The 21,019-nt window shown below is 43.1% G+C and overlaps 1 long non-coding RNA gene across 1 annotated transcript in view; it reads right to left on the reverse strand.

The window, feature by feature from the left end:
* The window catches only part of LOC117796946, a 28,652-nt gene extending 10,225 nt beyond the window's left edge, over window positions 1–18,427 (reverse strand). Inside the window, exons 1-3 of the long non-coding RNA XR_004621702.1 lie at window positions 17,661–18,427; window positions 10,772–10,882; window positions 10,000–10,060 (exon numbers count right to left, since the gene is read on the reverse strand). This is a non-coding gene — a long non-coding RNA (uncharacterized LOC117796946). The remainder of the gene's footprint in view (window positions 1–9,999; window positions 10,061–10,771; window positions 10,883–17,660) is intronic.
* Between the last annotated feature and the right edge of the window lie 2,592 nt (window positions 18,428–21,019).

Raw genomic sequence — 21,019 nt, forward strand, 5'->3', positions numbered from 1 at the left:
GTGGGGCTCGATCCCATAACGCCAGGATCACGCCCTGAGCCGAAGGCAGACGCTTAACCGCTGTGCCACCCAGGCGCCCCTGGCTGTCTGTTTTCTTACCGTGGAGTTTGAAGAGCTCTTTACATGCTGCAGATAGGAATCTTTATCAGATGTGTGATTCGCAAAAATTTTCTTCCAGTCTCTGGCTTAGATTTGAATCTTTTAATGGTGTCTTTAAATGTAAATGTTGCTAATTTTAACAAAGTGAAATTAGATCCTATTTTTTCTTTTATGGATTGTTTTTTGTTGTCATGTCTTGCCTAACATAAAGACACAAAGATTTCTACTCTGTTTTCTTCTAAAAAAGTTTTAAAGCTTTCTCTTTTATATTTAGATCTATGATCAAGTTTTAGTTCATTGTCATGTGAAATGAGGTGTATGTCTGCAGATGTATGTCTATTGTCCCAACATCATTGGTTGAAAGGAAGTATCATTTCTCCGCAACAATGGGGACTTTTCTGGAGATTTTCTGGGCTTCAGTGATCAAACTGACAGACAGCAACAGAGTTTTCGTACCTGTTTTCATTAATGTTTTTATTTTCACTGGTTTCTGTTCTATCCCATGATTTTAAAATTCCTCAAAATCATGCTGCTAATTTTGAAAACATTTCCCTTGTTGTTACTATCATTTTTTGCCTTTTCTATGAGCTTCAGAGTGGAAGATAAATTCATGTGTTCAACCGCCATCCTGTTGCTTTTCAGGTGAGGCTTTTGTTTTTTGTGGTATCTCCCAAATGTCAGCTCTGTTGTATTTCCTAACCTCAGTTGCTTACCACCCTCTGTCTCCTGAACCAAGTCAACAGACATGAAAGCATTAACGGGATATACTTATTCTCATTAAAATATTTCTTCAACAGAAGTCGAACGTTGGGGATACAATGTCTTTCCAGAGTGGGACAAGCATGTCTGCGTGTTTACGATGTCAGCTTACAAAGCTTGCTTGGGATATAGGGGGCATAGGCATGGCCTCATCAACCCCTTTTATTTTTCTGGCTAAAGTTTGTGGAAATTATACACAGACGATGGGGCATTTGATTCTTAGTTTTCCTTCTTTGCATGCAGTTGTGAAGGTTTTAAAAAGAGATCTTGTTGAGTAACTTGGGACGGACTTCTCTGACAGAGTCGACGTGCTAGCGTCTTAGTCCGTAAGTCCCCATGTTTAGGGGGAGAAGTAAGGCAAGCGTGTGATTCGGCACAGTTAGGATGAGATCAGTGTTTTATTTCATGGTCTCTGTGATGCTGGGGGATGCACGCGGGAACCCACCGTCTAAACAAGACTGAATGGCAGTATAACTGTGCATCTTTTACGACAATGGCTTAAGTTTGCAAGAGTGGAAAAGTCCAAATTTATCCAAAATATAAGCCAACTTAAGCTTCTGTTATGGAACTTTTCACGACCACAGTTAAAAGGCAAATTAATTTACTTGATTTTCACGGTCTGCTGCCCGTCCCCTGGCATAATTCCTTCCCTCCACAGCTCTGCAGGTAGAGAAAGGAGAGGTTTTTTAAAATCCCCGGAGTGGGTAAACCATGAAATGATTTAGAATGCCTGTGCTCCTTAGAAATGCACAGCATGACTCAAAAAAGAAACTGAAGCAGAACATACATGAATTCTAAATTGTCTCCCGTTTTCTTTTTCTTTCTTGCTTCTCAGAAAGACGACGCTGCCCACATCCGACTCAGCTCCTTGCCAATGACCTTCATTCCTGTCAGTGTTCGTACCCACGTGAGGGGAACAAAGGAAACCCTCTGTTTCCTTGACTGCGGTGTAAGTCACATAGGATCATTTCTCCCACTTAACGTCTCCTTCTCAGTGTCCCCAGTGTGCTCACTGTACCTCCAGCATCACGACCCGACTCCAGATCACCTCACCACCCCCAAAACATACCCACACTCCCCCAACCTCTGGCCACCACTGATCTGCTTTCTGTCCCTATGGGTTTGACTATTCTGGACATTTCCTATAAATAGAATCATAAAATAGGTGGTTTTTTGGTCTTGATTCGGTCACTTGGCTTATTGTTTCGAGTTCATGTATGTTATAGCAGAGGTTCAGCATGTAGCAATATTTCGTTTGTTTTTATAGATGAATTCTATGTCTTCATATGGACATCTGCCATGTTTCTTGTTTCTTCATTCATCGACTCATGGACATCTTGGTGATTTCTATTTTATGGTTGCTACGATATCGTTGCTATGAATATTCATGTACAAATTCTTGTGCGAATATATGTTTTCAATTTTCTTGGGCTTGTAACTCGGAGTAGAATTGCTGGATCATATGGTAATCATATATTTAACTTTTTGAGGAACTTTCCACAGTGACTGTGCATTTTACATTCTCACCACCAACATATGAGAATCTCATTTCGTCAATATCATCACCAACATTCGCAAGTTTCTTTTCTTTTTTTACTGTTACACCTGTCTTCATGGATGTGAGGTGACGTCTCATTGTGGTTTCGATTTGCATTCCTGATGACTAATGATTTTGAGCATCTTTTCATGGATTCTTTCTCACTTGCATATCTCCTTCAGAGATGTATTTATTTAAATAATTTTTTTAAAGATTTGTTATTTATTTATTCGACAGAGATAGAGACAGCCAGCGAGAGAGGGAACACAAGCAGGGGGAGTGGGAGAGGAAGAAGCAGGCTCCTAGCGGAGGAGCCTGATGTGGGGCTCGATCCCATAATGCCGGGATTACGCCCTGAGCTGAAGGCAGACGCTCAACCGCTGTGCCACCCAGGCGCCCCCAGAGATGTATTTATTTAAATGCCTTGCCCGTGTTTTTAGTTGGGCCATTTGTCTTTTATTGTTAAATTGTAAGAGCTCTTTGTATATTCTGGACACGAAACCCTTACCAGAAATATGATTTGCAAGTATCTCTCCCATTCCTGGGGAGTCTTTTCACACACATTTTTTAAAATTGCCTTATTTTCTAAGAACGATGATTTAAATGTAACTGTTTTCTTCCTCCTAACATATGGTTCTGGTTATTTTTGGCTTTCCATAAACTAATCAAGTTCTGAGTAAGAATTTTTTATTTTTCCTGCATTACATGAAAGGATTTTTTCCAGAAGACGTAATGACAACAACTACCTCCTTAAACGGCACCTGTTTCTCTGCCACAGTCAGTGCCCGGGTCTCCACACCCTGGAGGCTCTTCCACTGTCCTTGGGCGTTGCCCAGCCCTAGAGATGACCCCGCATGGGACACATTCACCTTCCCTCCCCCACCACCCTCTGCAGCCTTCATTCATCTTCGGGGCTTTCCCCCAGGGTGTCCCAGCTCTCGTATCCCTCCCAGTCTCATAACCATGGATTCCTCCACCAGCACTGCCAACATCGCCACATCCCATCCCCATTCTGGAAACCCCTTAAGGCCAAGAGAAAACTATCCAGTATACTAGCAGCAGACGTGTGATATGATTACCTTATGCAGGTATTTTCAACTGGTAGCCCTAATAAAGGCAGAGGAGTAGAAACACAGAGTGCTGTATTTTCCCCAGAGAATGTAGGGTCCTCCATAGCATTTTAAGCAGTTTTAATTGTTGACGTAATCATCAATCACAGGATGATGCAAAAATGATAGAGTCGTCCCTGTACCCTTTGTCCAGGTTTCTCCAATGGTGACATCTTAACATCTTGCGTAAGTGGGTGTAAAATCAGACTAGGACATTGACATTGGTACCAGGCACAGACATCATGCGGATTTTATCATCGTTACCTGTGTGTGTGCGTGTGTGTGTGTGTGTGGTTCTGTACCATTTTATTGCATGTGTACATTTGTGTAACCACCTCCATATTCGAGATAAAGAACTGATCCATAATCACAAAAGATCCCCTTGTGCTGCCACTAACGCTGGCACCGCTCACCTGCCCTCTGCCTCTGTAATTTGGTGACTGTAGCAACAGTGTGGGCCTCTGCACGGCTGTGGTTTACTCATTCGCACGCTCTAGGACATTTGCCTTTTCTCCAGTTCTCGGCTATTAAGTATAAAATTGCTATGAACATTTATATACAGTTTCTTGTGTGGCCATAAGTTTTCATCTCTCTGAGATAAATGCCCAGAAGTGTGATCGCTGTATCATATGCTAAGTCTATGTTTGGTTTCTTAGAGACTCTAACTTCCTTCCAGATTGGTGCATTAGGAAGGATCCAGTTTCTCTGCATCCTTGCCAGCGTTTCGTTTTGTTTTGTTTTTAACCATTCTCATAGGTACGTATTGATATCTCGTTGAGGTTTTAATTTGCACTTCTTAGTGATTCATGTGTTCAAATATCTTTCATGCGTTTATCGGGCATCCGTCTTTGGCAAAATGTTCACGTCTTTTGTCAATTTCATATATTTTTTCCATTGTGTTTTGAGAATTTTTTAAATATATTCTACGTATGTATCTTTTGTTAGGTGTGTTGCTTGCACGTACATTCTCTAATCTGCAGATTGTCTTTTCATCCTCTTAACAAGACATTTTGCCCACCGAAATGTTTTAGTTTGATGAAGTTCAACACATCCATTCTCTTTTCTTTTATAGATGTTACTCTCGGTGTCTTATCTAAAACTCTTCACCTATCCACAGGCCCTGAAGATTTTTTTCTACACATTCTCCTGAAAGTTTAATGTTTTCATGTTTTACATTGAATATGTGACCTATCGGACTTGCATCGCATACACTGTAACGTTCAGATGGAGACTCACTTTCTTTAAAACAACAGATACTCAATTGCTTCCATAGTGTTTGCTGAAAAGATGATTCTTCTGCCAACACAGGAGCTTTTCACCTTTGTCAAAAACCAGTTGGCCAGACTGGTGTGGGCCTGCTACTCAGCTCTCGGCTGCCTCCTTGGTCTCCGCGTGGTGCCTCCATCAATCCCACACGGACGTGAGGACTGGAGCAGCAAGGGTACAGCAAGGGATACAAAACTGCCAAAAGCGATTCCTCCGGTTTCATTCTTCTTTTTCAAAACCATTTCAGCTGTTCCAGTTCTTTGGCCTTTCCACATAAACAGGAGACAAAGCTTATTGAAGTCTAGCACAGTTTTTGCTATGTTTTGGACAGGAATTGCATGAATCCTGTATGTTCGTTTGAGGAGAATTAGTATTTTTGCTGGGTTTGGTCTTCCAACTCATGAACAGCGAATGTCTTTCCACTTATTTAGATTAACGTTGTTTTCTGTTGCTTTCAGCAGACCCTGTTGTATGTGACTATTTTACTTTTTTGGCCATTTACGAATGCTATGATTTTAATTTGGTTTCTAAGTATTCTTTGTTACTATGTAGAAATGTGGTTTTTTTGTCTGTTGCTCCTAGATTCTGTGACATTGAGGGACTCACATGTAATTCTAGGGGTCTGCAGATTTCCTTGGGACTTACTACATGGGCTGTAACATCTTCCACAAATGGTGAAAATTTTCTTTCCTCCTTCCTGATGTGCATACATTTTACTTTTTTTCTTCTTTATTGAACTGGCTAGAACCTCCAGGCCTATATTTAATAGCAGTATTTAGAGTGGGCATCCTTGCCTTATTCCTGATCTTACGGGGAAAGCAATCTTCACTATAAAATACTATGTTAGCTGCAGGTCTTATTTGATATTCTTCACAGACTGAGGAATTCTCTCTATATCTACTTTTGTTGAGCTAGTTCCTCATGAGTGGTTGTTTGAATTTTATCAAGTGTGTTTCTTCATCAATTGGCACATTTACGTGGGTTTTAAAAATATGATAAATTACATTTATTGATATTTGAGTACAGAAATGGTCTGCATCCCTGGAATAAATCACCTTGATCATAGTGTATAATTCATTTTGTATATTGCTTAATTAGATTTACTTTATGTTTTAAAGAATTTCTGTGTATGTATTCATGAGAAATATTTATCTAAAGTTTTCTTGTTTGCAGTATCTTTGTTTTCATTACCCGGTAATACTGACTTCAAAGAATGAAGTGAGAAGTAATTTCTCATCATATATTTTCTGAAAGAGAGGCCCCACTTGGCCTCTAATGATACCACAGGGTAGAGAAGGGGGGTCTCATTATCAGTGGCTGGAGGATGGAAACACTGGGCTGCACCGTCTCCCCTAACACTACTCTGGGGGGGATGGGAAGTGGTGCCTCATTGCTGCCAGACTGATGTGGGAGTTAAGGCTCTCCACAGGTCTCCACAGACACCCACTCAGAGGTGAATGCACGAGCATCCTATTGCTGGGTGAAGTGGGGCATCCAGGCTCCCTGGGGTGAGGAGAAGTCTCATTACCTTGGGGTGGTGGGAGACGTCCCCACTCTGCACACAGCCTCAACAGTTCCCACCCCAGTGGTGAATCGGGGGGATTGGCTCTTTACTTCCAGGCAGAGTGGAAGTGTAGACCCTGCCTTGGCCTCTACAGGGGTGATGGGGACGGGGAAGAGTACCCTGTCACCTGTTCTCGGCCGGTTACTCTCAGGCTTCCTCTTGACCTCTCCTGACACTACCCAGGGGGGAGAGGAAGAAAATCTCCCTGTTGGGCAAGATGGAATTTCTGGTTTCCCACTTGGATTTGTTCATGGGGGTGGAAGGGCCACATTTTCTTGCTGTTGTGTTTGACTGGAAAAGAAGGGTTAGTGCCAACAGGGTTCCTGTCTTGCTAGATTGCCCCTTTCTGAGTCCTTTGGCCAGATAGAAGTATTAAGTCTTTCTTGTCTGCACTTGTTGGCATTTCTGAGTTGCAGACTTCTCTAATACACAGACTGGGATATTTGAAGGAGAAAAGCAAATCAAAAGAACTCATCATCCTCTTCTTCCTTAAGTTCCAAGGTCTCTAGTCAGGGTACCTGTTCATGTTCGTTTTACACATGGTACCCGGGGCGTTAGCTGTTCACAGCAGTAGGGATAGGGAGAAATGCACCTCTCCATCTCACCTCTAACTGGAAATCTTCCTCCATGACATTCTTTAAATAGACTTTAATTTTCAGAACAGTTTTAGACTTATAGAAAAATTAAGATGGTAGTACAAAGAGTTCCAATATATCCTACTTACTTTCTTCTGTTAACACCTCACGCTAGTGTACATTATAATTTGTTATTTAGTTACAACTGTTACCACCAGTGAACCGATATCGGTATATTATTAACTGAAGTTCACACTTCATTCAGACGTCTTGGTTTTCACCTGATGTCTTTTGCCACAAGAAGTTGTCACATTTACCTAGGTTCCTATGGCCATGACAGTTTCTCAAACATTTTAGTTTCCGATGACCTTGACAGCTTTGAGGAAGAGCTTTGTAGACCACGCCTCTGTTGCAATTCCTCTGGTGCTTTTCTTGAGGCTGCACTGGAAGTGAAAGATCACGGAAATAAACCACCATTGTCATTGTCTCGTACCAAGGTTTACGCCGTCACGTGGTTTAGCGTTCCGGATGCTCACCTTGGCCACTGGTTGGCATCGTGCCGCTGCGCTTCTCCACTGACGAGTGACCTTATCTTTGGGAAGAAGTCACTGTGTGCAGCCCGTACTTGAGGAGATGGCAGTCACGCCTCCTTTCCTGGAGTGGACGGGATGAACCCACTTTAGCTGAAATCCCTCTTCGTGTGGGATGTGTCTATTCCCCGCACTTATTTATACCAGTATGAAGTCACAGATATTTATTTTTATATGTATTTTTATAATCCAAAGCTTCTTAATTCTTCGTGTGTGCTCAGACCGTGCCAGCTGTAGGCCCTGGCGGTTCCTCCAGCTGACCCCCGTGCCAGGGGAGCGCACTCCGTCCATTAGCATTCCTTTACTTTCTCACACTACAAGATTCTCTAGGTTCCCCTGGTGTATTTTATGCCCCAGCCCTAGAATCAGCCATTTCTCTGAGGATCGCTGGTTCAGTTTAGTGGAGAATGGTGTTAGATGCATGTACTTACTAGGGTATTATATCTTTTAGGCTCTATAAGCAGACAGAGCAGGTAAATATATACGTGCATATTAACGTGAGGACTTACACACATCTATTGATATTTCCATTTGCAAACCTCTGTATTCACATTAACTAGCATGGGTTCTGCTGGTTTCCAATGCTATCTATTACAACGTGGATCATTCTAGCCTCCTCCCCTTGCTTATCTCTAAACTCCACCCCCAACAGTGAGAAACCTGGCTCCCACTACGTATCAGGCAGTCACTTAACTTTTCAAAGCCAGGTTAAACACCCAGCAGCATTGGCGTAGCGTGGTCAGCCCAGACCCCCGTAGGAGGCAACGCTATGCACACAGCGCACGCTTACGGGAGAACTTCGACTTTAGTCTCGCAGGCTGCTTGTTCCCAAAGCTACGGACGTCAACATTTTCTGCCCTGAGTCCCTTCGGTGAGGTTGTTTCATACGTTTGTCGTACACAGCCTGCAGTCTTCCCTGAGACCCTCAGTTTCCTAAATGAAGTTTCAATTTCCATAGATTGAGTTTCGCTCTTTGTTCTGTAAAGTTCTGTGGGTTTTGACAAATGTTAAATGCCACGTGCTTGCCCTTACAGAATAATACAGAACAGTTTGACCCCTAAAAACTCTCTGTGTTTCACCTAGTCAAGCCTCCCATCCCTCTTATGAACCCCTGGCAACTACTGACCTTTTTTCCTGTCTCTGTAGTTTTGCCTTTTCCAGAACATATATAATTGGAATCCTACAACCTTATGTAGCCTTTTCAAACTGTCTTCTTTCACTTGATGTTTTAACATTTTAAACAGAAATATCTAACTTGTGGTAATTGAGAAAGTAAGGACAGAAAACAATGTGCCTGTATTGTTGTTTTGTGTTTTGTTTTGAGAGAGCATGCATGTGCGATGGGGTGGGGAGGTGAAGGGGCACAGGCAGAGGGAGAGAGAGAATCTGAAGAAGGTTCCAAGCCCAGTATGGAGCCCAACTTGGGGCTCGATCTCATGACCCTGAGCTGAAATCAAGAGTCAGACGCGTAACCGACTGAGCCACCCAGGTGCCCCTTTGTGTGCCTGTATTGTGTGCCTGCATTTCCTAGCAGGAAAAAGAAATGTATTTCAAAATGCATTTGTAAATCTGCTCTTAAAAATCTGGATTTGATTTCAGTTCCCAGGAGCAGGTGTCAAACATGAACAGAATCTACTGATTTGACACACAAGGACACGAACTGAATGCAAATATTTAAGTGGAAATACGCCTTAAGCCTTTCCTGGGAATATTGGATTGTCTGTTTTCCTGAACTCTCCTTCTCAAGTGAGCAGTGGGGCAGCTGCCCTAACATTGATGCGTCTTTGCTCCTTGTCTCTTGCCAAACCACCCCAGTGAGCCAAAGACAAATTGCAGAGAATACTCAATGGTCGATCAGGGTTCAGGGTTGAGGGAATGGAGAACAAGGAGGACATTTTACCCTTCGTCCCAGCCAAGGCACTGGCACAAAGTGCTGGGAGACGCCCGTGTTCCAGCCCTTTCCCGCTCAGCCATCTGAACCGTGGCACGGTCTCTTGAAACAGAGCTCACACTAGTGTCCCCATCTCCACTCTCCCTCACCCACAATCTCCTCTGAACATACCCACCAGTATAAACTTACTAGAAAGTAAGGTGATTTTCCAGCTTCAAGTCCTCTGATGGTCTCCCCATACTCCTCACTATTGTCGGAAAGTTTCATCTGGAACGGATGCTGTCTGCTCCTCCGGCCCAATCTCCCCACACTCAGACCGTCTTTCACCGCCACAGCCCTCCATCAATCCTGTTGCTGTTTGCGCCTCATCCCAAGTGGCTTTCTCACCCCAGCCCTTCACCAGTGCTGTGCCCTCAGTCCCATGGCTCTTCTTGAGATCCCCAGGACTTCCTCTTGAGAGCCAGGACTCCGTGAGCCCCTCGGACACGCTCTCCCCAATCCCCAACCACAGAGGTCACTCTTTTGTGTATTTTTATCATAGTACGACAGTGTCTGCGTTGTTTCTCTAAGTCTGTTCTGTCTGGAACCTCTCCCCCCCCACACACTCACCAGGATGTGGCCTCCATGAGAGACGTGACCTTTCCTGTTGCTTGCTGCTGCACCCCAATACCTAGAAGATGACAAGCCCTCAACAAATATTTGTTGAATGGGTGCCCAAATGAATGCTTGATCCCATGCCGCTAACATTAGAATGGTTTCTTGGCAACAATCACAGGCTTGTGCCCGTAATCCTGCATTTCACCATGACCTCCAGGAAAGTACAGTGCTTCTTTCTGATAATCCCTGGGATGAGCACATACTCCGTCCTGGATTAATCACTGCCCTGTAAAACCTTCAGGGAGAACACCCCCTTTATTACCTACACAGCCTCAACGTAGCTTGATAAAACTAAGCGAAACCCTCATTTGCTACACGCATCTTATTTTCACTGGAGATTTAAGAAGCCAAGTCATCTGCTGGGGGAAACACATCACCCTGAAATGTCTTCCTTAATATTTACTGTCAAGACCCAGGAAACATTTAACTGCCAGATAGATAAAGATATCACAGGGAAAAAAAATCTCATAAATGTATTAAAATGACTTTTTGAGCATTTACACAACAGAACTACTAAATCTGGTTTGCACTCAGTCCAAAACTATTACCCAGGGATACACTGGAGCTGAGATTCTGTTGTTTCAGGGAAACATGGTCTCAAGTTTTTCTCTTTTTGTAAGTATACGACGTCAAGGAAAACGATTGAAATGGCCCAGGAGTACCATAGGGCCATGAAGAATATAGAGGGAGCTCCATGCAAAGAGGTCATCGATGGGGTACCTACCTCAAACAGTCGTTATGCTTGGACGGACCTTCGTGATTCAGCGAAGACAAGGAGCCGGGTCGTTTACAGCCATCTAGATGGTGATGCTGGGAAAGTCATGGTTCTGTTTTGCTATAAAGTTGAAACATGATTTTGCTCTTGAATATAAAATTCCACACTCATTCAATTTAAATAAGGAGCTTCCATCTTTTTTTAGCACCTCCCACGTGCTTTCTTCTCTCTCTGCTGATCACCTAACCCTCATGGCCATACTGTGAGGCAGGTGCTTTTATTTTTTTATTTTTTATTTGTTAATAATAATTTTTTATTACGTTATGTTAGTCACCATACAGTACATCCCTGGTTTTTGATGTAATGTTCCATGATTCATTGTTTGCGTATAACACCCAGTGCACCATGCAATACATGCCCTCCTTAATACCCATCCCTGGGCTAGCCCATCCCCCACCCCCCTCCCCTCTGAAGCCCTCAGTTTGTTTTCCAGAGTCCATAGACTCTCATGGTTCATTCCCCCTTCTGTTTACCCCCCTTCATTCTTCCCTTCCTAGAGGCAGGTGTTTTTAAAACAACCAAACAGGCTGTCCTGGAGTCACACAGCTAGAGCTCGCCAGGGGACCCGTAGCCAGCCAGTGCCCAACGTGCATTCAAACTAAGGGCTTGGACTCATTGAGTCAGATCCAAATTCTCTCTACCCAACATTTTGATTCTCCCTTATGGAACTGGGGACATATTGGGACTAGATAAGGATTAAATTGCTTAAAAACATTTATGCGTTTAATACTTTTTCATTAAAATTGAAATTCTTTGCTCTATTTAAACACACACATGTCTGACAACATGTGTTTCAAAGTCTGGGAAGTTCAGACTAGTCTATCACCATCTTGTTACATAATGATGGTGAAATACCGTGTTTCGTGTTAAAGATAAAAGACAAAAAACAAAGGACAATTAATTAATTTGTAAATCATACGATAAAACAAATTCTCTTCCTCTGCTTACTCTTGCTTCAAGAAAAGTACACAGAGATTACAGGAGCAGAGGGGAGCTTGGTGGAGATCCAGAAGGGGCCTCTCAGCGGGCTTTCAAGACGGATGATGGGATGATGTGGGTTCCCATGGTTTTCTTTTCCTTTTCCCCGGTCTTACAACCAGAGCTGCCCTGCGCTTATGCGTGATTGTGAGCAATACATGTGGAATCCAAGCTGGGAAGAGAGGAGATGGCTTATTGATGGTCACTGGACCACCATCAGGTGTAAGACATTCCGGAGCCGGTGAGCATGTCCTGACCTTAATGGTCAGGAGTAAAAGAAGCGTATGCGGGGGTGCCAAGTGGAGAGGAAGACAGTGGGTCGTGAACAGGGACGTCTGCCCTGGGCCGCCTGCTGAAGCCCACCCTCAGCAAACGCGTTCCGGCTGCTGGAGACAATCCCCGGCCACGCGGGACGCGGAAGGCTCGCCCGCCTGCAGGAGGCTCTGGCCGCCCGCGCGGTGCCCGTGCAGGTGGCCGCAGGCACGCCTGGGGAACAGAGAATCCGGGCAAAAGTCCTGGCCCATTTATGGGGCAGCTGTGTCATCTCAGGAAAGTTTCTACCCTTCTCCCTGCCTCTATGAGATTAAAAACACTCACCTCACAGTGTTTGCACGAAGACGAAGAATAACAAGTTAAACTCCTGACCAATACATCCATGTAATTCTTCAGTATGAACTCCCAAGAAACCTTTGCTAAATTTAACCTAAAATCCCTGATGCTCCAGCCCAAATTCCCATTCCCCGCTGGTGGGCTCTGTAATATTTCTCATCATCACCCTCTGTTTGCACACCTTTCCAGAGGCTTCTGTTTTCTCGTCTAAGCAATCCCAGTTGCTTAAACCTTCCCTCCAGGGCCTTATTTTGATTAACCGCTCATAATTAAAATTAAATTTGATGAACTGGAACGAAAGCTCTGAGCTGGCTTCTCCCTTTAGCACCTTGTACTCTTAATTTAGTAAAACACAGAAAACAGAAAGAGTATAATTTCCTGAAAGTAAAAGGAGGCTGAAAAATGGAGACAGTTTTGAATAAAAGAGACATGCTCTTAACTCTTCATTATTTTTGCATGGGTACATCTGAACTTAATTATAAAAATAAAATCTCTTTGGTGTTTAAATCAGTTCAGGTTGTCAGGTGATTTATTGAGATAGCGGCAAAAACAGTATTTTAGAGTAAATTTGTGCCATAAACGTCTATGTTTTCTTACTAGTGGAGAGATTATCATTTATACAAAAGTAAGCACTTCATTTTTAAACTTACATTATCATAGAAAAAAGTATGTGTGTCTACGAAAATTCTGAAAAGTAGAAAATCATGCATTTAAAGATATAAAAGTTCAAACATCCATAAGAATTAAGTAAAGTTTACGAAGCGTGTTTTGTTTTTTTTACCATCTTAAGCATTTTAAGTGTCCAGCACAATATTATTAACTGCACTCACATTGGTGGGCAACAGAGCTCTAGAACTCTTTCACCTTTCAAAATACAACTCTATATGCATTGAGAAACAGCTCTGCTTTTTCTCCTCTCCCTTCCAGCCCCTTACAACCAATGTTCGACTTTGATTCTAAGAATCAAATCGCATATAAGTTCAATCAGAGTCTTTGTCTGTTTGTGATTTACTCACTTCACTCAGCACAGGGTCCTTCAAGATTTACTCATTTTGTAGCATTGACAGCATTTCTATCTTTTTTTAAAAGATTTTATTTATTTATATGAGAGAGAGAGAGAATGCATGCGCATAAGCTGGGGGGACGGGTACAAGGAGAAGCAGACTCCCTGCTGAGTGGGGAACCCCATGCAGGGCTCAATCCCAGGACCCTGACACCCTAATCTGAGCTGAAGTCAGACGCTTAACTGACTAAAGCCACCCAGGCACTCCAGCATTTCTCTCTTTTTCAAGACTGAATAGTATTCCTTTGTGTGTATATATGATACTAGTTTTTCTGCTCAACTGTTGATGGGCACTCGGGTTGCTTTACTCTCTTGGCTATCGTGAACAATGCTGCAAGAACACATGTACACAAATACGTCTTTGACATCTTGCTTTCAGTTCTCTGGGGTATATATATTCAGAAGGATTGTTGGATCACATGGTATTCCAGTGGTCGAACTGGATTAGCAGTTTTTAACTGAAGACTCCCTATACTGTTTTCCACAGTGGTTGCTCTATGTTACAATGTACAACAGACAACGCACAAGGCTTCCAATTTCTCCACATCGTCACCAACGTCTGAATACTTGTTATACTCTGTGCTTTGATAATGGTCATCGTAACAGGTATGAGACGACAGCTCATTGTGGTTTCGGTTTGCATTGCCCTGATGATGAGTGATGGCGACCATCTTTACATATTCTCTATATGGTCATCTATCTGCCTTCTTTGGAGAAATATGTCCTCAGACTACTGTAGAATTAATGTAAAAATATACAATAGAAAGAAAGCCGGAGGGGTCGTGCATATTTGGAAATTTCTAAATGGCCCAAACAGCACCTACGTCAAAGAAGGATTCTGAAGATAAATTGGGAAATATTTTGAGCAAAATGAAAGTAAAGTTACAATTTATTAAAATGTTGGGGTGTCAGAGAAAAAGCAGTACTTACAGTACTTGTGTTAGAAACTAACACAGGTCTGAGAACAATGTCCTAGGATTTTACCCTAGTCAACAAGGGAAACATGCTGAATGTAAGCCTAAGGAACGAGCAAAAGAAATAATAAATTAACACAGAAATGCTTGCACTCAAAAACAGGAAAATAGTAGAGAAAATAAAGTCATCACAAGGTGGTTCTTTGAAAAGAATCCTGGAAATGATGAAACTGGGCGAACCCACACCCTGGTCAGAGTGACGAAAGCCCAAGACCCCGCAGTGACCGCTGCTGGTGAAGATGTGCAGCAATGGGGACTCTCGGGGCTCTTGGGACACAAGGTGTCCCAACGGTGCAGCCAGTTCGGCAGTTTCGTTCAGAGCCATGCGTGGTTTTACCACACATTCCAACAATCACACTTCTTGGTATTTACCCAGTGGAGTTAAAAACACACCCACACAAAAACAAGCACATAAACATTTAGGGACATTTTATTCACAATTGCCAAAAACTGGGAGCAACTAAGATGCCCTTCAATGAATTGAAAGGATAAACAAATCGTCGTACATCCATATATTGGAAAATCACTTGGCAATGGAAAGAGCAGCTGTCTCAAGCTACATAAAGACACAGGTGAATCTTAAAGGCACAGTGCCGAGTGAAACAAGCTTGTCTGAAAAGGACGTACACTGTATAATTGGAAAATCTATATCCAATCACATGACCTTTTCGAGAAGGTAAACTGTGTTGGCACTAAAATGATCACTGGCTGCCAGAGGTTCCGGGAGGAAGCGTGGGAAGATGGAATAGGTAAATCACAGCGGATTTCTTTTTCTTTTTTTATGGTGGCGAATCTGCTTTGCATGACACTGTAATTGCAGGTGCACGGCATTCTGCATGCACGCATGCCAATAAGGACAAGGTGCTGCTCCTTCCATGGCAAATGGAACCCTGAATAACCTACCTGCCCGCCACTAGTTAGCTGTCCCCGCCCCAGGGTCAGTACTGTGACAGGCGCTCAGCAGTGACTTCTGCTGTTGGAAGGAGGCGCTCAACCATGGGATTGGCCAGATAGCAGTGGGGGGCCCTTGGGAGGGGGTTTGCGGTTGTTGTCCTGAACAGCTTCTGTCCCTGCTGCCAAAGGACGCATTGAACAGGCACCGGGCTGGCTAAGGGGAGCGGCCCGCTGATGATCCCAAGAGGACCACTTTCTCCACCCGCACCTCCTCGTATCTCAAGAGTCCCTGGAAATGGACGACTGCACATCCGTGTCCCTTCCCAGAGCCTGTCCACACATTTGTTCCCCAGACTTCCTTGTCGCAAGTATTCTAACCTTGCTATTTTGAATCCCCCCGCAACTGGGCAAGCCATTAGCTACTGTCATGAGTCAACAGTAAGCTATAGCGTAAACTTTCTCTTAACCCCCGTCAGGATCAGCTCCTTCTGGTTATTTGATGTCTTTATCTTTCGTGATGATCTCGTAATACAGCTTCTGCGGGAAGCCTGCTGGCAAGAACACTGGGCCGAGAGCCCAAAGCTGGAAAACCTAGTCAGGAGTGTGACCCAAGGTAGGTCAGGTAACATCTTTGCCTCAGGATTTTTTTATGATTTTATTTATTTATTTGAGAGAGACAGAAAGAGAGAAGAGAGGAAGAGAGAGAGAGGAGAGAGAGAGGGGCAGAGAGAGAGAGCTCGCACAGAAGCAAGGGGAGCAGCAGAGGGAGAGGGAAAAGCAGGCCCCCCTGAGCAAGGAGCCTGACATGGGGGCTCCATCCCAGGGCCCTGGGATCATGACCTGAGCTGAAGGCAGACGCTTCACTGACTGAGCCGCCCAAGTTCCCCCTCCCTCAGGAGTTGTATCTGCAAAATCGGTGGACTGAAATTGAAGTTTGAGATACAGGAATTGGTTTTCTGGTTATAAAACGTGGCACCTAAGAATTTAAGATAATTTGAAGAATAAATGGTTTATATTTCATCTCTGCTACAGCCACTTGGGAATTGAACAATTTTGCATTTCATATTGTTAGTAAATACATTAAAAATCTGTGTTATGATAGATGCATATTTCATGCAATTATTCGTGTTAGAAATTCTAATGTAACATCAATTGTATAATATTTGTGACAGTAATTACCATTAATATTCACTGGCTGCTCCTTTTGGATATGCACCAGGCTTGTTCCTTTTACACATCATTTCATTAATTTTCACAACTCCATTAGGTAAAGGCTTTTGTCTTTGATTGGACTCCTCTCAGAGAAGAGCTCTGGGTGTGAATGGTTTGCTTGAAATGTGCTCTTAAGCCTTGTGAGCGGGTGGGGAGGTGACACAGAGAACAGAAGGGCAGAGTGCAGTGGGGAGCTGCTTGGTGGTGGGATCAACTGAGGCTCCACCCCTGTGAGGACCCTCAAAAGACTGTCCGAAGAGCACATCAGAATTGAGCTTGAGTCCTGGGCCAGCGTGCACCCACCGGCGGACACCTGCCGTCGCTGGCCTTTTTGGGCATTTCCCACCTGCCAACAGCCAGGGCAGGTGTGCGCCCGTGGCCAGGGGAACCTCCAGGCAGAGCGATTCAGGAAGGTGGGCATAGGGCATTCGGGGGGGCACTCGGGGACACCAAGGAATTACAGACAGGGCACCGACGGCATCTGGCACAACGGTTCTTCCCGTCTTTTCGTAAATTAAGAAAATGCCCCAAGGGCACACAGTTAGCAAAGAGGGAGCCAAGACTGGCAGCCAGGCCCCAGGGTCTGCACTATGGTTTGAAATGAAGATGTTTCAAAGCTTCATCAGGGCGCCTCAGGCAACTGAAATGCCTCATTCTGCAACAGTTATCAGCCTGTAAGAACGTCCTTAGAATACCATTTTGGAAGGTTAAATGGTGAGTTTTCATCTTCAGGGTTTAAATCACTCTGAAATATCAGCTGCAGTGTGTTGACGGGGAAAGCTGATTTCGATTTTGTTTTCAATCTCGAAAATCCCCTGCCTGCCCCAGGGGGCAGCATTCACTCTCTCCTGCACCTCCTTCATTTATTCCCCGCAGAGCGCGCAGCCACCCCGGTGACTCACGGAATGTCCTGCGGGCACCCTTCCAGCCCAGTGAATTCACGTCCGTCCGTGGCATCACTGCCAGCGGCTGCAAAACCCAGGTGGAGCCCTGCAAAGCTCCGGTTACGTAATTCCTACACTTCTTCACATGACTATTTGAAACAAATATTACAGGGAGGCATTTCTATGAAGGGAAATGCATAAAAACGGATGTGACATTTACTCACTTCTTAATTTGCTTTTCTACAGGTGTTCTTGCAGGTTCTTGCTACAGTGGGCACGTCAGCTTCCCAAAATGCTGCTCCTTAAGCCCCCAGTGTCTGGGGCTCAGTCAGCTGCTCTGCCTCCCGTGGCCCTAAATTTAGGGGAGATGCATAAATGGAGAAAGCGCCGGGAAATCCTGGAGACTGAACTTCCAGATTTGAAGGCAATTTTTGAGACTTGAAGCCCCTTGAGTGGGCTTTCCCAACCACGTTTGGAGAAGCAATTCCTACTTTCCGAAGCTTACCATGGTCAGATTCACTAGCTCTCGGGTGAGGGGAGAGAGGGGAAGAGTAACAATTTATAACCACAGCACGGGAGGAATGTTCTCGAAACAACTGGGTGATGGTGTGGCCCTCAGAAACGAGTGATGGGCATATATTTAACAAAGTGCAAAGGCAATTTAGTGAAAAATTTTCAAAAAATTGTGATGGTAAATTTGGACAAAACTATTCTAAAAAAGAATCTTGGACCACGCCTCACACGATATAAAAAAATAACTCCAAGGGCATCATAGAGCTAAACATAAATTTAAAACTATAAAATAAAACAAGTGAGATGTTTGTGATCTTGGGTTGGGTGAGAAGAGCTCCGACACACATCAAAAGCAGGACTTAGAAAAGAAAAAGGCAAATAGGATGTTGTCCAAATTTAAGCCTTTGTGTAGAAGGCATGGTTAAGAGTATACATAATAAGTCACAACCTGAGCAAAAATATTTTCAAAATAGATGTTTAAAAAGGACTTATATCTAGAACGTATAGACAACTAACTCACACTTTATATGAAAACAATCCAATTTTAAAAGATACAAAAGATTTGAACAGACATTTCGTGAAAGAAAATATATGAATGTCAAATAAACACACAAAAAGGATATGCAAATTAAAAAACAATAAAATGCCATTATACACTTTTTAGAATGGCAAAACACAGAGCCAAAAACAAGGCAAATCCAAACAAAAAAACAACGGACCCTACCAAATACAAATGTTGAAGGAAGGGAGGCAGAGAGATTGGATCTCGCATGCATTGCTGGTGGCAGAGCAAAATGGGGCGACCGCTTTGGAAGGCAGCTTGGTGGGGTCTTATAGAGTTAAACAGACACTTACCATATGACCTAGCAATTTCATTCTTAGGTACTTGCCCAAGAGACATGAAAACTTCTGTTTACTCAAAAGCCTATATGCAAATGGGTATAATAGTTGTATCCGTCCTGCCCAAAGCCAGAAGCATTAGAAACATCTTTTAACAAGTAAATGAACTGCTGTCTGTCTATGCACTGGAGTGCTGTAACTCAGCATTAATTGCAAAGGACACACTGCTGGAAACACACAACATCACAGATGAATTTCAAATTCATTACACCACAGTCACGTCGTATAGGGTTGTCTTTATGGGGCATTTTAAAAAAGAATTTTAGGGCTGGAAAACAGAACAGTTGCTGAGGGTAACAGGACATGGGGAGAGAGCCTGCATAAACGGGGCACAAGAAAAGTCTGCCTATTTAGTTCATGTGACCACATCTCTGCTTTTAACAAATTAAGTCCTATTATATAAGCAACGACATAGAGCTATGTTTCCCTGGTTCATGAAAGTAAGAATAAATTTCATTTTGAAGATACCTACGTCTCCAATGTATTGTACAGATGGCATTACTTGAATTAGGAAGAAAGCCCTGAACGTGTGTTAGTTTTCTGCTAAATGTCTATATATTCATGCATCTATATATGAGATGTAGGAGTGAAGGCAAAGGAGGGAAGTAAGAAAGTGAGAAATCCCACCCTTCTTCACTCCATCTGCCAGACTGATTTTTAAAAAATAATAATTCATTTATGTCTATTCTTCATTTCTAACTATTTTTGTCACTGTGAACCCAAGAATCTCTCCTAAATTATTTCTTAAGTAAAAAGTAAAGCTGTTAGGATTCATACTTTTATGGAGGTGCTAAAATATTACACCAGGGATATGAAATTAATTGTCCTGTTTTAGTATCCTGTGATGTCATTTTTTTATAGTTCATCAGAGTTAGAACTTGTAGCTAAGCAGTCTTTACTAAAAAAATTTCCATACAAAGAATCCTTAACTCACCTCCCTGCATATACCCAGGAAATAGTCCTTACCCTTTTCTTGAAAAAAAAAATGCTCATAGAAAGAAACTTCCAGATTGAAAATAGTGCATCCTAGATGATCCAAGGACGAGTTTGGATCACGATGCCCAGGAATTCATAGCAGTCAAAGGATTGATTCCTGTTCCTTCTTGCTGGTGACCTGGATCGTGAACTAGATAGAACATAGATCCCACTGATTCCTAGGGGACTTCAAAGTCGGGGATAGACAGCAGCACAACAAATAGCAACATTCGTTTAACCTGAAAAATTAGAAAAGCAAGTAAAGGGTCAGAGAGACTAAGATCAAGCATTTGCACAGATTGCAAACACGGGCAGAATAGTAGGCGTATAGAGAGAACGGAGTGGTTTTCCAGGTTCTTAGATCTCTTATCCAAACAAGAATGTGGGCACCATGGAAAAGAATGAAAGCAAAGAAATTAAAGTGGATTATATATACTTAGAGATAGGAACACTGCTTTAAGCTTCCTGAACTGGGTTCTAGTTTCAAGCCCTCTCCTTGGCTGCCATATCCATCCCTGTCGTCCCATCACCTGTACCCCCTGAGACCAAACCCTCCAGAAAAGCCCAGAGAGCATACAAGGATGAGCGTGGGCAGGGCGTTGGAATCGAAGAAAGTTTCCGGGGAAAACATCATGGCTAGTCGACAGAAACAGCATCCCCATGAGAGAGGTCCTTGTTCGTGTTGTTTCTTTCCCCTCTAATTAAACATTTGGTTTTAGATAAATGTAGATTTGCTATAAAACACCAATGCAAAGCTCTAAAACACTATAAAACACTAACACAGCTATAAAACACTAATACAAAGTAGGCCTTATGTACGGTTTACCCAGTTTCCATGAATGAAAACATTTTGAAACAACTATGGTACAGTATCACAACTGAGATCTCGGCATTTATACAGACGTTGGGAACGTCTGCACTGCCAGAACTCTCCCCCCCCAGTCCGTCCTTGATAGGATGGGTGGTTACCGTCTTGACAAACCTGTGACCTACACCCTACACCCCACAACTAAATTTTGTCATTTCAAAAATTTTAAATCAGTAGAACCATGCTTTATGTAACTTTTTGAAATGGCGCTTTTTTTTTTTTTGTTACTCAACATATTTCCTTGGAGATTCATCCCAAATGTTGCACGCATCAATAATTCATTCATTTTTAATGCGGAGTAGTGTTTCATGGTAAAGATTTAAGACG

This window comes from Ailuropoda melanoleuca, chromosome 17 (assembly GCF_002007445.2).
Source record: "Ailuropoda melanoleuca isolate Jingjing chromosome 17, ASM200744v2, whole genome shotgun sequence".
NCBI lineage: Eukaryota > Metazoa > Chordata > Mammalia > Carnivora > Ursidae > Ailuropoda > Ailuropoda melanoleuca.